The sequence below is a fragment of the Podarcis erhardii genome (assembly GCF_964252035.2).
Source record: "Podarcis erhardii genome assembly, chromosome: 7".
NCBI classification, from domain to species: domain Eukaryota; kingdom Metazoa; phylum Chordata; class Lepidosauria; order Squamata; family Lacertidae; genus Podarcis; species Podarcis erhardii.
In genome coordinates this window covers 25,793,689-25,805,879 of record NC_138511.1, presented here as the reverse complement: position 1 = coordinate 25,805,879, position 12,191 = coordinate 25,793,689, and the positions used below count along the sequence as shown (strand labels likewise).

The window sequence follows — 12,191 nt, the reverse complement described above, 5'->3', positions numbered from 1 at the left end:
GCACCCAACTAAGTCCTGCTCAGAGTAGACCCATTAAACTTAATGGATCTAAGCCTGCCCTGCTCATTGATTTCAAAGGGTCTACTCTGGGTAGTATTAACGCTGCATACAACTCTGTGGACATCTTTATGAGGAAGGGCTGTAACTTTGCAATATGCAGAAGGTTCCAGGTTCAATGCCTGGCAATTCCAGGTAGGGATGGGAAGAGCTCCAGCTGGAAACCCTGGAGAGCCACTTCCAATCAGTGTAGACAATCCTGAGCTAGATCGTGAACCATGGGCCCATGCAGCCTTCATCCTAATTTCATGCAGCTGTAGTGGAGCCAGGGAGGAGACTGAGTGAGAAAAAATGCAATGGAAAATATATGAAATGAATGGAGTGATGTAAGTAGGAGAGTTAGGGGGAAGTGATTAGCTCACCTCTCTGGCAAGAATGAGCTGACTCTTCTCTGGTAGCCCACTGGGGGCGGGGAGAAAGAGAGGGGTGGCAGAATGAATGAATGAAAGGGGTGACAGAGAGAGGGGGTCACAGAAAGAGATGAAAGAGAGGAAGAGAGAGAACAGGATGACACACACACACAGAGAGAGAGAGATAAGGGTGGTAGAGAGAAAGAAGGGAGTGGGAGAGAGGGTGGTTGTGACCAAAGCCGTACTTAAGGCCAGGCATGCCCCGGGATCTCCCTCTTCCCCTCCTTTCGCCAGCTGTGAGGTTTTCCCATCCCACCCACCCTTAGGCTCTTAGGCTTAGTCAGGTACGACCTTGCTATGGACTCCAGTTGGTCGCCGCAAGGGGCCTGGTAGGAATTTTTCCAAGTTGGCACACTTCCTGCCTTTTGGTTTTTTCGCCTACCACATAGCAATCGTCACAACTTCCTGGTATTGGCGGTTAGGCATTGGCAGGGGTTAATTGTTATGCAAATGGACGGGGGTGGGTGGGAAGGAACTGCCATCACCTTCCCCCAATGGAAGGGGTAGTCCGTTAGAGGACTCCGGGGAACGTTGCCTTGTCCGAAACCTGGGAAGGTAAGGGCCTCCGGCACGCCCCCGAGCGGTGACACCCGTGGGATCCTAGTTGGCGTACTTCAACAGGACCCCCACGGCTTGTGGGCAACCCCTCCCAGTCACCATGGTGGGTAGTCGATAGGTGCCAATGCCTAGGGCCAATACTTTCAATTCTCTAATCAATAAAGTTGTGGCCTTTTTACGCCCATTAACTTTAATTAACGTGTCCGTGTCTTTATTTCACATGGGGGAGGGGACTTGCCACACAAATCCAGATTCATAGGCTTAATGCATGAATGGGTTAAGACCATAGAGTAGACTGTTCTGTCAAACTTAGCTAGGTTACTCCCCCTAACCTTGAGAGGTTATCAAGCCTTGGTTCTTTCCTTCCACTGTGTGAACCCTACCAGGCTTAAACTCAATCCTCCAAGCTTAATCTATGTGGCTTTAGCAAGCTGTCATTGTTTTTCTAAACAAATAATTTAGAAAACATTTGGAACCATTTTGAAACCTGAGTTATACATACTGCCTGTCTTTCTTGCTGCTGTATAGAAAAGTACATGAATCTGACCTTTGATGAGTTGGTAAGTAAACCATTTTTAACTTACCAAATGTGTGGTTTCTTTCTTTTCTAAGGGAAGTTGGGAAATTTGGAAGCAACTTAGGAATATTTTTAAAAGTTTAACAGCCTCTATTTCCACACTTTACTTGGCTGCATGTTTTGTGATTTTAAATCTCTGCTGGGGCTTGCCCCAAACCTGGATCTAGGCATCCAGGGAATTCTCCTTTTATTTTACCATATTTAGTATTTTTTATTTTTAACCAATATACAAATCAAATTAACACTCAAATTGATCCCATCTACCACTGGATTCATCCCTGCCCAATACTGGCATGTGGCCCACCAACAGATTAGAAGGGCATCCCTCCCTTTACCAATTGTTATTTTCTCTGTCTCTCCTCTCTACTCGTCCCTACCTTTCTGGGGACTTTGGGTAAGAATCTGCTCTGAGTCAGGGGTTGGTGCTAGAGATGCAAAATCTTCCTCTTCACACTCTGACTCATCACCATCATCATCATCATCATTGAAATGACCATTATTTTCTACAGAGATAGATACAAAGTAGATAATGATCCCCCCCCATACCGTACCAACCGAGGATGCGCTGTGAACACACCAATGGGGTCCAAGGACCTAATTCTGAACCATTTAAGTGTGTCTATTTGGAAACTTGGGCCTGGGCCAAAAGATTTTTGAGAAACTGCCCCTCATAAACATTGATCCAGTCCCCTTTCCTAGTTCATCAATCTTTCAAAGGTTGAGGAAGTGCTGTAGCTCAGTGGTAGATCATCTGCTTTGCATGCAGAAGGACCCAGGTTAAATCCTTTCTTACCTCCCTTTTGACTCTCAGCACTGGTGGTTTCTTCTGGTCCAGGTTGAGGTGTCTGAGCTGGAGGAAAAGTTGTCTCTGGTCCCAATTGAGCTTGGGTGGTGGGAGCTGAAGAAGAAGATTAGAGGTGAAACATGTGTTGTATCTTTTTTTTGGGGGGGGAGGCATGTGGGTTTCCCAGGGGTATATGGTTGGCCAGGGTGGAAAACAGGAAGCTGGACTAGATGGTGAGGTCTGAATCTAGATTCAATCCAGATCATGCAAACATCAGCAGAGCCCAAATGGGTCTGATTAGCCACCTCTCTCCTGTTCTTACCGCCCTTCTGACCCTCTGCACTGGTGGTTTGTTCTGGTCCAGGGTGAGGCATCTGGGCTGGAGGTAAAGTAGTCTTTGGTCTTAATAGAATGTGGGGAGTGGGGGCTGAAGAAAAATGCCATAGGTGAAACTTGTGGTTCAGCCTTAGTAGTATCAGATGCATATATTTCTCCATGGGGATTTTTGACCCATGAAAGGCCAGCCTGTTTTCCTCCACTTGTGACAGGTGTCTATAGTTGCAAATCAAACAAATATTAGAAAGGATGTTGAGTGTCCAGGAAGCCCTGTCATCCAAAGGAAATGGAACCAGGTGGTACCTCTGTGCAGAAATTCCTATCTCAACTCAAAAGTGAGGACTGCCCAATATTCTATATGACACATCAAAAGAGCTAAATTAAGTATTCGCCTTGCCACCTTTCCCCCTTTTTTCTTACCTCCTTTCTGACCTTCGGCACTTGTAATTTGTTCTGGTCCAAGGTGAGGTGTCTGGGCTGGAGGGAATGTTGTTTCTGGTCTTAATGGAACCTGGGGAGTAGGCTCTGAAGAAAGAGTTCAGAAATTAAACTTGGGGTGCAGACCTGGGAGTGGTAGCTGAACTGTGGGGTTCTGTGCCTCCCTGAAGGAATGCCCACTGGCTTCAATTCATTCTTGACATTTATATTTGTAAATTAAGCAAATATCACAAAAGACATTGTGGGTGTTCAGGGCAGTCTACCACCAAAATAAAATGCAGTTGGGTGGCATCTCTTCCCAGAAATTCTAGTCACCTCTTAGACGTGGGGAAAACACAATATTCTAGATCAGTGGTTCCCAGTTGGTGATCTGAGAACCCTGAGGGGTCTGCATAACGCACCCCGGGGCGTCTGTGGCACCATTCACATAACAAAAACTACAATAGGTATGTCAAATTTTCAAAAGCTTGGGGTGCATGGCTTGGCTTTTCAAAAACAGAGGGCCAGGAGAACGTAGCTAATTATGAACTACTGTTCTAGATGACTCAAATGGCAATAGATCCCAACCAGTGGATTAGACATCTCTGTTTCCATTCCTACCTCCCTTCAGAATGGTGGTTTGTTCTGGTCCAGGGTGAGGCGTCTGGACTGGAGGTAAAGTTGTCTCTGGTCTCAATGGAGCCTGTGGTGTGGGGACTGAAGAAAGAGTTCAGAGATTAAACTTGTGGTGCAGACTTGAGAGTAGCAGGTGAAGACATTTCTCTGTGGCGTTCTGTGCCTCCTTGAAGGAATGCCCACTTGCTTCAATTAATTCTTGACATTTATATTTGTAAATTAAACAAATATCACAAAGGACATTGTTGGTGTTCAGTGCAGTTCCACCCAAAGGAAATGCAGTTGGGTGGCATCTCTTCCCAGAAATTCTAGTCACCTCTTAGACGTGGGGAAAACACAATATTCTAGATCAGTGGTTCCCAATTGGTGATCTGCAAACCCCAGGGGGGCCTGTATAACCCACTCAGAGGGTCTGTGGCACCATTCACATAACAAAAGCTTCCACAGAGATATCAAAATTTTCAAAAGCACGGGGTACATGGCTTGACTTTTGAAAAACAGAGGGCCTGCAGTGCTTAGCTAAATAGGAACAACTGTTCTAGATGACTCAAATGGCAACACATCCCAACCAGTTGATTAGACATCTCTGTTTCTATTCGTACTGTGACGGCGCAATGACATTCCCTCCCCTTGGCGCCATTGGGTCTGCCCTCACGTAAATATAGTGCAACCATCTCACAGTACACCAATTACATGAATTTCTACAAATTACCCCATATTATCTAGTGGGGACTTGTGTGAGGGAAAACTTTATGATTTGGAGTCTCATGCAGGATTTGATCAAATAAACAAGAAATATTTTATTAAACAAAGGACACTTCTGGTTATCATGTTATTTCAGGAAACCGTTCACCTAATAATATTTATACTAAACCTAAGGGTTGTTATGGACTTCTGCTCAAGCACAGCTTGTTTTAAACTTCAGTTGCTTATGTTCAGTTACTTCACTTCAGGTAGATGTTACAGGTTTTTAGACTAAAGGGTAAATGTTCAGCTTATTTCCAGTTATTTCACTTCAGTTCTTTCTCAGTTGCACAGCTGTTGCCGCTTAATACCTTGGTTCTTAAACAAGGTGGTACTTCTTGTCAGTTACACACCCCTTTGACAACCCTACTGCTGAGGTACTCCAAGTAACAGACTCAAGGGATCACCACACCCCTCTTAACTGGTTTGGGAGTATTCCACTTTTGTAGCAGAATCTCTCCCCTCCTGTCTGGAATGAGACTTAAGTAGACTGTATCTTTCCAGCTTCTACTTCTCCTGGCTAAGCCTCAGCCTCCCAGTTAATTACTGGCCCATTACTCTCACAGGGCACCATACACTGTCCTTCACACTAAGCTCAGAGACTCATTTCTGTAGCTCTTGATATAATCCTCAGAGTGGATGTTTCTACCCAGAACCAACTTTATCTCTTCTCACTCCCTATCTCCCAAACTGAAACCTGTCTCCCAACCTAAAACCTGTCTCTCCAAATCCTCTCTTTTTCAACTCCCACTCTTGGAACCTGAGCCAATCAGAAGCTGCCATTCATTAACTGTTTGCGGGCAGGAAAAAAGAAAAAGAAAACACTTGGTAATGCAACCTGCCCAGAAAAACAAACTTTTCCATCATACCTACCTCCTTTCAGAATGGTGGTTTGTTCTGGTCCAGGGTGAGGCGTCTGGGCTGGAGGTAAAGTAGTCTCTGGTCTCAATGGAACCTGTGGTGTGGGGGCTGAAGAAAGAGTTCAGAAATTATTGTTCTAGAAGACTCAAATGGCAAACAGATCCCAACCAATTGATTAGACACCTCTGTTTCCATTCCTACCTCCCTTCAGAATGGTGGTTTGTTCTGGTCCAGGGTGAGGCGTCTGGACTGGAGGTAAAGTTGTCTCCGGTCTCAATGGAACCTGGGGAGTGGGTTCTGAAGAAAGAGTTCAGAGATTAAACTTGTGGTGCAGACTTGGGAGTGGCAGCTGAAGAGATTTCTCTGTGGGGTTCTGTGCCTCCTTAAAGGAATGCCCACTTGCTTCAATTCATTCTTGACATTTATATTTGCAAATTAAGCAAATAACACAAAGGACATTGTGGGTTTTCAGTGTAGTCTACCACCCAAATAAAATGCACTTGGGTGGCATCTCTTCCCAGAAATTCTAGTCACTTCTTAGACGTGGGGAACACACAATATTCTAAATCAGTGGTTCCCAATTGGTGATCTGCGGACCCCAGGGGGTCTGCATAACCCACCCAGGTGGTCCGTGGCACCATTCACATAACAAAAGCTACTATGGAGATATCAAAATTTTCAAAAGCATGGGGTGAATGGCTTGGCTTTTCAAAAACAGGGGGCCTGCAGTACATAGCTAATTTGGAACAACTGTTCTAGACGACTCAAATGGCAACAGAACCCAAACAGTTGATTAGACACCTCTGTTTCCATTCTTACCTCCCTTCAGAATGGTGGTTTCTTCTGGTCCAGGGTGAGGTGTCTGGACTGGAGGTAAAGTCGTCTCTGGTCTCAATGGAACCTGTGGAGTGGGGGCTGAAGAAAGAGTTCAGAAATTATTGTTCTAGATGATTCAAATGGCAACAGATCCCAATCAGTTGATTAGATACATCTGTTTCCATTCCTACCTCCCTTCAGAATGGTGGTTTGTTCTGGTCCAAGGTGAGGTGTCTGTACTGGAGGTAAAGTTGTCTCCGGTTTCAATGGAGCCTGGGGGCTGGGGGCTGTTAAGAAATGTCAGAAGTGAAACTTGTGGTGCAGCCACAGTCATATCAGATGCATACATTTCTCCATGGGGATTTTTGACCCATTGATGGTTTTCCTCCTCTCCTGCTAGGTATCTATATTTGCAACAAGCATATATCACAAAGGACATTGAGTGCCCAGTAAATTCTGTCATCCAAAGCAAATGTAACCAGGTGGTGATTCTATGCAGAAATTCCTATCTTAACTCAAAACTGAGGACTGTGCTATAGTCTACATGACACAAGAGCAGCCGAGCCCAAATGAGTCTGTGCCTTGCCATATCTTTTTCCTGTTCTTACCTCCTTTCTGACTCTCGGCACTGGTGGTTTGTTCTGGTACAGGCTGAGGTGTCTGGACTGGAGGTAAAGTCGTCTCTGGTCCCCCTGGAGCCTGGGGGCTGGGGACTGAAGAGAGAATAAAGAAATGAGATTTGGGTGCAGACATGGGAGTAGCAGCTGAAGACATTTCTCTGTGCCCGAATGAAGGAAAGCCCACTTACTTTAATCTACTCCAGGTTTTTATATTTGTAAATAAATCAAATATCACAAATGATATCATGAGTGTCCAGTGCAGTCCACCCTCCAAAGAAGATGCAGTTGGGTGATATCTCCACCCAGAAGTTCTTTCCACCTCCCGGAAGTCATATGCTGGATGACTTAAAGGGCAACAGATCCCAACCAGTTGATTTGACGTCCCTGTTTCCATTATTACCTCCCTTCTGACCCTCAGCACTGGGGGTTGGCTCTGGTTCAGGGTGAAAGGTCTGAGCAGGAGGTAAAGTCTCTGGTGTCAATGTTGCTGAAGGGCTGGAGGCTATAAGGAGAAAGAACATAGCTTGCTTGCTTGCATTCCATTTACTAAAGCACTTTGTTGATTCCTCTGGGTTTTTTTTAACCTGTGACACATTTCAACCTGTACATTATCTCCCAACCCCAACCAGTTCTTTGTACTTATTCCATAAGCATCCCCTCCTCAGGATTTGAATTGGTAATGATAGGTATTGAAGTCTGTACTGTAGGTTGCTGCACATTATTGGTATATTTGGCTTGAGGGAGTGCTGTTAGGTTTGTTTGTGCACCATGTACCAATGTAAAATGGGTGGTAGTGGCCATGCTGGAGCTAATCTAATTGATGTGAGGGAAGTTTCTATAATCAGCTGTGACAGTGTGACACTAAAAATGCATGCTAACATGCAGAACCTTTCAAAGGCTTTCTGACAACCACCTGCTTAGACTGGCTTTAAGAACATCAGAAGAACCTGCTTGAACTGGTCATTGGCCAATCTAGTCCAGTATCCTGTTCTCATATTGGCCAAACATATGCCTATGGGAAACTTGGAATCAGGACCAGAGTGCAGCAGCCACTGTCCCCACTTGTGATGTCCAACAACTGGTCTTCAGAGGCAATTTTTGTGGCCAGTAGCCATTGATAGCCTGCTCCTCCATGAATCTGTCTATTTTAAAGCCTTCCACTTTGGTGGCCATCTCTACATCTTGTGGGAGCACAGCTGAACTATGCAGTGTGAGAAGATTTCCTCTTCCTTTTGTCTATGTCCTCAACTTTGAAACATTTGCGTTCTGGACTAAGCCTGAAACCATGGGGAGATTTCAGGGATACTTGAATATGATGCAATTCTGTAATATTTTTCTGGCATTTCTTCTAGGTTATTTGGTTGGGTGACTGGCTTTGGTTTTCATGTGATTCTGTCTTGGCTTCCAGGAAGAGATGTGCTATGTGCCCAAGCAAGCATTTGCAAAATATTTGGGAACATAACACAGCAACGCCCAAGCACCTTACCCTTTTGACTAAGCCCTGCTCAGGCACCTGTCTTATTCTTTGGTCTCCCATTTGTAGTCAAGACAGAAGGAGAAGGGTCTGATGGAACTCTAGCCTCCTCTCCACCCTGGACCAATATATATTGTTACATGCCACCAGTGCTTACCCGGGGTTTGGTCTCCTTGAAACAAAGGTCAGTGGAGACTGGGGTGTCTCCAGGATATACATTTTATTTACACATGTATACATCCTGAGCATTGAATGGATGGGCTCATAGCACTAACAGCCCATCAGATTCCTATTAGGTTTCTAGGGGAGCCCCAAAGCCCAGCAATGAGCAAGTCATATCTCTGTGTCCTCCAGCTTCCAGCATTCAGGGCTCAGGTTTTTCACTCTCTCACACAACAACTCTGGCTTTTGTTCTCCTAAGTACCAGCCAGGTCGGGGGTGAGGGGGAAAGGCCCCCCATTTGTTCCATGGCACAGAGCAACTTCTTTGGATATGCTAAATCGTGATACAGTGGTACCTCCGGTTACATACGCTTCAGGTTATAGACTCCGCTAACCCAGAAATAGTGCTTCAGGTTAAGAACTTTGCTTCAGGATGAGAACAGAAATCGTGCTCCAGTGGCGCATCAGCAGCAGCAGGAGGCCCCATTAGCTAAAGTGGTGCTTCAGGTTAAGAACAGTTTCAGGTTAAGTACGGACCTCCGGAACGAATTAAGTACTAAACCCAAGGTACCACTGTACATAACTAGTCAGCCAAAGCCATTGCCTTGAGATAGGAACCAGATTGGCAAACTTGCTAGTATACATTCTATACCCACAGGTGCAGGATCCCAATAACTGGAAGAGACTTAGGGCACCATCCAGACTGACTCTCCTCCCAAAAACTCATAACAGTCTATTATGGGTAGGCACAGGCCCCCAATATTCACCTTGAATCAGATCCCTAAATAAATACACGGCAGTCCTTACAAGTAGTTATGGTATTGGTAACAGAACTGTGGAAATGCTCACCAGTAGGACAGTAGGCTTCGGGGCAAATGAAGCGCACTTGATAGTCACGGCATGACTTGCCCTTTTCTTGCTGGGCATTGATACAAGCAAAGCCACTGGTGGCATCATTCCTGTTAGGAACACAGAGAAGAACAGGGTGTCAGGGATGGGCCAAGGCAGCCACAAGAGGCAGAAATTCAAAGATAAGAACCCGGCTAAGGAACCCATAGAATAGGGGACATGGAATCTCACACAGAAAACTTCTGCCCAGTCTCAGACGCCGGAATCCCATCCACTGTCTGGACCTCAATGGCAAGCGGCTGGGGGCAGATGATGTGGGGATTTTCATCCCAGAACTGGGACAGGAGTTCGTAGTCCCCAGTCCCGGAAGGATTGTCACGGTCAAACCAACGGGTCTTGCATTCTGCAAAAGAAGTGGGGGCGGGGGGGGGGGAGAGAGAGAGAAGAAAAAATGACTTTCAAAGGAAGCAGGTGCCTTTGGTCTTCCCTTCAAAGAAATAAGAATGCTGGAAAGTCACAACTATTTTTTTTTTAATGCTGCACTATAGAATCATAGAATTGTAGATTTGGAAGGGGCCATGGGCATAGCCAGGATTTTTTTTTGGGGGGGGCAGGTTTTTGTTAGGGGGGTAGGCTTTTGTTGAGGGGCAGAACCTCAGATTTGTATTGTTTTGTATTGTCTTGTATTGTCTTGTATTGTTTTGTATTGTTTTGTATTGTTTTGTATTGTTTTGTATTGTTTTTTGTATTGTTTTGTTTTGTTTTGTATTGTTTTGTATTGATGGGGGACAGCTGCCCTCCTGCCCCCCCTTGGCTACAGCCATAGAAAAGGTCCCCAAAGATCACCTCATCCAACCTTCACCAGAGCTATATACTCAGCTGTTTTTGCCAGAGAGCTCACAAAATTACAGCAGCATGTTATCGATTGTAAATCACTTAATGGCTTGGGCAGCTCTCAAATTAAATCACCCGTGCTTTCTTTCATTCCCACATGATGAGGAAGTTCTGCCTCCACTGTTGGAGACTGTATATGCGTTGGAATATCAGCTGCCTGGAATCGCAAGCGGGGAGAGCTACTGCCTCACTCTGGTCCTGCTTGTGGACTTCCGAGAGGCATCCATCTGGCCACAGTGGGAACAGGATACTGCTCTAGATGGGACCCAGCAGAGCTCTTCCTATATTAGCACCAGGCACTTGGCTCGCAACAAACCCCAGATCCCAAATCATTTGGAATTTCCTCAGAGTGGGTTGAGGCAGATCGCAGCACAGTGGGTTGAATCCACCCGGCATGATCCAGGACTGTCAAAAGGAGGGATGGTCGGGGAACTGCATGTTTAATCAGAGATTGAAACCCTACTTAAACATGGAGTTGGTGGCAGGTTAGGGGGCACAGAAATGCAGGCAGAGGCTTTCATCTGTCCTTTCTCCTTTCCTCCCACTGGACACATATTGAATTTAAGTCTACCCAAACATGAGTTTCAATATGTAATTTATAATGCATAATTTTTAAACCTGCATAATTTTCAAAATAAAAATATTTTTAACCAGCATATTTTATTTTGAAAAGTTTTAAGCTAACTTGTGTGTGTGTGAGTGATTTTATTGGTAATGTGCATTTTATATTTTATGTAATCTGCTTAGAGGTTTCGATAATTAAGCCGGCGCTGTGGGTTAAACCACAGAGCCTAGGACTTGCCGATCAGAAGGTCGGCGGTTTGAATCCCCACAATGGGGTGAGCTCCCGTTGCTCGGTCCCTGCTCCTGCCAACCTAGCAGTTCAAAAGCACGTCAAAGTGCAAGTAGATAAATAGGTACCGTGGGAAGGTAAACGGCATTTCCGTGTGCCTCTCTGGTTCGCCAGAAGTGGCTTAGTCATGCTGGCCACATGACCCGGAAGCTGTCTGCGGACAAAGGCCGGCTCCCTCGGCCAATAAAGCGAGATGAGCGTTGCAACCCCAAAGTCGGTCACGACTGGATCTAATGGTCAGGGGTCCCTTTACCTTTACCTTATATACGCTTAATTATCGAAACCTCTAAGCAGATTACATAAAATATAAAATGCACATTACCAATAAAATACCAATATCCTCTTAATATAAGTAATAATACATATTTTTAAATTTACAAATTAGAATGATCATTTAAAGTTAGAATAACTATTTTTTTAACTATAGACCAGAAAGGTTTTTGGGAGTTATTTGTAAATATTGAAAATAAAATAGCAAAGAAAGAAATGAACCCACCCACCAGCCCACCAGCGAGAAGCACTTCTGAAAAACCACAGGCCAGAGCGGATCACATCCACCCCTCCCCTCCCCCAGGATGTCTCAAGCTCCAGTTCCCCAATACAAGAGGAGCTTGAACTATCTGGTTTGTGCATCTGTGTCTGTAGCCGAGGAACAGAAAGAGAAAAGGAAAATTACTGACCTTTTGCAGGGGGTTGTTTAACCTCTTGAGCACCTAAAGAAAAGAAACAGCAGGTTACCACTGGTTTAGACCAGGAGTGATGCAGAAACCTGGGGCTGAACTAGATGAGACTCCATGTGTACAACTAGTCATTGCAGAGAGGGCTTTTCTGAAGTAAGCTGCAGGTGGGGAGATGGGGCTGTTGAGACAGACTCTGACATCAGAGGTGGAATTGAAAGGCTGGTCTTTAACCCTTTACCCCTTTGATGGATGAAGGGAAATACTAGGACCTGGGAGGCCAGGGTTCAAATTGCCACTTGGCCATGAAGCTCATAAGGTGACCTTAGGTCAGCCACAGCCTCTCAGCCTAACCTATCTCACCGGGTTGGCGTGAATATAAAATTGGGTGGAAGGGAGGACCATGGATGCCACTTTGAGCTCCTAGGAGGAAAGATGGGATAGAATAATAATAATAGTAATAATAA

General features: G+C 45.2%; 1 long non-coding RNA gene across 1 annotated transcript; it reads right to left on the bottom strand.

The window, feature by feature from the left end:
* Nucleotides 1–5,397: 5,397 nt before the first annotated feature.
* On the bottom strand, nucleotides 5,398–6,469 carry LOC309346610. Its single transcript, XR_014158708.1, has 4 exons — nucleotides 6,388–6,469; nucleotides 6,200–6,295; nucleotides 5,582–5,677; nucleotides 5,398–5,488 (listed from the first exon to the last, which is right to left on the bottom strand). It is a non-coding gene; the product is annotated as an uncharacterized lncRNA (long non-coding RNA).
* Between the last annotated feature and the right edge of the window lie 5,722 nt (nucleotides 6,470–12,191).